Below are 3,653 nucleotides of genomic sequence, written 5' to 3' on the forward strand. Positions count from 1 at the left end.
ACTCCTTTAAAGAACCAAACCCCGCCGCCCTACAAACCCTTCTACCTTAATATCCCACCTCGGACGACCCCAAACTCCCGGCTCGGTGTCCTCGCTCAGCCCCGCAGCCCCCGCCCGGCCCCGCCGATCCCAAATCCCGGCGCGATCCCAGAGGCGGCTCCTTCGCGGCGCGGGGGATAAGCGGGGAGGGGGGCGGGGCGTAACCCCAGTCGGCCAATGGGAAAGCGGGACGGCGCTGATGGACGGCGGCACCGCCCAATGGGAGCGCGGCAGGGGCAGGACCGGAGGGGCCGTTGCCCCCGGCAACGGGGGGAATTAGAACGCGGATGACGTCACTGGAGGAGGGGCTTAGGGCCACGCCCACGGGCGGGCACAGATGGGAGCGGCCACGCCCCCGCCGCACATCTGGGGGGGGTCCGAGCCCAACTCCCCCGGCCACATCTGGATGAGCCCAGTTACAACCAGGAGCCGCCCCCCTGTCTCGGCCACATCTGGATCTGGGCTCCGCTTCTGCCCCCTGAGTAACAGCTGGGAACGGGTTCCCTCCCACCCCGGACACATCTGGATGACCCCCCTACAACCAGTGCCCCCTCACCATCCCAAACGCATCTGGGCACTCGTCCTGCATCCGCATCACATCTGGGTGTGCGTTTGATCCCACCCCGGGCACATCTGGATGATCCCCCTACAACCAGGTGCCCCCCTCACCATCCCCACCACATCTGGGCGCCCCTCCCACCTCCCGTGCCACATCTGGGCGAGTGTCCACTCCTACCCCGGACACTTCTGGATGACCCCACCCACACCAGGAGCCGCCCCCCGACCACATCTGGGTGCCCCTCCCACCTCCTTCATCACATCTGGGTGTGCATTTGATCCCAGCCGGGGCACATCTGGATGATCCCACCTACAACCAGGTGACCCCCTCACCATCCCAAACACATCTGGGCGCCCCTCCCACCTCCCGTGCCACATCTGGGTGAGTATCCACTCCTACCCCGAACACATCTGGATGACCTCACCCCCCAACCTGGAACAGTTCTGCAACATCTGGGCCAGCTGTGCCCTTGCCCTGCTAAAGCCACCAGGGGTTTCTCCTCTATAAACCACTACATAATATGAAATATAATTAAAAAAAATACATGAAGAAATAAAATCAAATCCATTTTATTCCTTTTTCCAGCCAAATCCAGGTAAATCCTGCCCCATTTCCCCCCTCTGAACTGTTGTCCCTACAAAAAGGTCCCTAAGTCATTACCTGGGCCTTAATTAAGTTAATGAGCCCAAGCTGTGTGTGATGAATCCACTGATGTCAATGGGACACAAGGAATTTCCAGGCAGATCCAGCTGTTTAATGAGGGGGGAAAAATTAGCCCAGCATTAAATCTTTTTTATATATTTATATTTAATATATTTTATATTATTTTATATTATTTATCTTTATTATTTCTATTTATTTATATTTAATATATTTGTATAATTTATAAATACTTTATATTTATTATTCATATTTATTTTATAACTGTCTGAACATATTAAACCGAATTCCCCTTTCCCCATCATTTTTTTTCCTCACTGGGGCTTCAAGGATTGTGTGATCACAAAGGAAATAATACATTAGGATGGGTTTTCTCTCTCTCCTGTATTTCCCAATCCAGAAGGAGCTGCTGGACCGGAAAGGTGGAATAATTGATTAGGAAAACCTGGGATATTGGCACTGATACATCCCCAAACTGCTCATTGTGGTACCAACAAACTGTGCAGAGCTCCATTTCAGCCTGGTTTTCCCCAGGGATGATCCAACCCCACTTTGTGGTCCATGTTCTCTGGATGGAGCCATCCTGCTTCCATTCCCCGGATTCCAAAGGGAAAATCCATCAAAATACATAAAATTCATCTTAATAATCAAGAGTTTTTGCCCCAAGTTGTGCTTAGGTTGGACGGACGAGCACCTGGAGCTGATCCAGGGTAGGACAAGCTTTCCCAGCTCACCCGCCCTGTAAAATCCCACTTTTTCCCATCATGGAGATCTCAGGCTTGGGAGAAACCTTCCCCAAGCTGAACAAATCTTATGGAATCCATGGAAAATGGGAGCACATTTAATATAAGCCAGTCCCTGGGTTGGAAGGAGGCGGCCAAGGGCGAACAAGCCCCGGCACGAAGTCGTCCTTCCCTGCTCCCTTCCCAAACCTTTCTCATCCAGCAGGAAAGGTGGCTTGGATGCATTTTTCCTGGGGTGGTGCAACAGGGATCAAAGAGGCTTCCCAGAGCCAGCCCTGCCTCCAGGACCTTCTGCTCCCGGCTCCTTCCCAAGGGAACGCACGGCCCCGCTACTTGTCCCAAATGGGGATCTCAGCAGGAGCAATGAATCTTCCTGACCCCAGATCCACCTTTTTCTTGGAATTATAGGATGGTTTGGGTTGAAATGAGCTGTGAAGATCCCTCTGTCTGGCAGAGGTTATTATGGGATGCCCCAGGGAACGAGGTTGCCACGAGGAGCATCTCCCAATCCGAGGCCACCAAAGCTCTGCCCGAGTGGAGATGATTCCCATTGTGCCAGGAGAAGTTTGGATGGATGGAATGAGCCTCTGAAAGACCCCAGGATAAAATAAACCCTGTTTGGGAAGGCACAAGGCTGGGAAGCTGAAGAGGATGGAGATTCCAAGCCTGCTTTTCACACCCAAGTGCAAAGCATGGGCAGATCCCTCCAGGAATCATGGAATGGTTTGGGTTGGAAGGGACCTTCAAGATTGTCTCATTCCAACCTCCTGTCATGGGCAGGGACACCTCCCACTAGCCCAGGTTGCTCCAAGCCCCATCCAACCTGGGCTTGGACACTTCCAGGGGTGGGGCAGCCACAGCTTCTCTGGGAATTCCATTCCAGCCCTCACCACCCTCCCAGGGAAGAATTTCTTCCCAACATCCCATCTAAAGCTCCCATGTTTCAATTAAAGCCATTCCCTGTGTCCTGTCCCTCCATTCCTTGTCCCGAGTCCCTCTCCAGCTCTCCTGGAGCCCCTTAGGCCCTGGAAGGGGCTCTCAGGTCTCCCTGGAATCTTCTCTTCTCCAGGCTGGACATTCTCAATTTGGGAAAAGCTTGCTGTGCAAACCCCTGTTGTCCCTGTGCCTCAATCCCTGTTGTCCCTCTGCTCCATCCCCTTCCCAGGTGTTCTCCTTCGACCTGGCTGAGGATGGATGAGACCATTCCATGCTCAGCTGCAACGAGGTCCCTGATGACCACCACGGGCAGGTGGAAGCAATGGACTCATCCCATGAATAGGGCTGGAGAGGAGCCCTGGGAAGGGCTTCGGGATGAGGGTTGGAGGCACCAGGAATCACTGGCCTATGGGATCTGGGCTCTGCGCCCACCGTTTGGGGTCCAAGACTCTAAATCCAACCTGATGGATGAAAAGCAGCTGGATTTGGCAATAATTTAATTCTGTGATTGAAGAGGGGGGAATCTCCCACAAGGTGGGTTTTCCTAAATTGTTTTTAAATCCATATATTTGGCCCCATCCTCCACCTGAGGGGTGCAAAGTATTCCCCCCTCGGGGTCTCCTCGCTGTTGCTTAAGGGGCTCTCCCTAAATTTGGGGCTAAAACTTCCTTTCCCAGGGTGCATTTTGGGCTGGGAACCTCCCATCAGGCTCGGGG

General features: G+C 53.4%; 1 protein-coding gene across 1 annotated transcript in view; it reads right to left on the minus strand.

The window, feature by feature from the left end:
• Positions 1-194, minus strand: part of LOC116789429 (rhophilin-1-like) — a 146,441-nt gene extending 146,247 nt beyond the window's left edge. Inside the window, exon 1 of the mRNA XM_032693322.1 lies at positions 59-194. The gene's annotated coding sequence lies outside the window, so the exon portion shown is untranslated. The remainder of the gene's footprint in view (positions 1-58) is intronic.
• Positions 195-3,653: the final 3,459 nt, after the last annotated feature.

Source organism: Chiroxiphia lanceolata, chromosome 1 (genome assembly GCF_009829145.1).
Source record: "Chiroxiphia lanceolata isolate bChiLan1 chromosome 1, bChiLan1.pri, whole genome shotgun sequence".
NCBI lineage: Eukaryota > Metazoa > Chordata > Aves > Passeriformes > Pipridae > Chiroxiphia > Chiroxiphia lanceolata.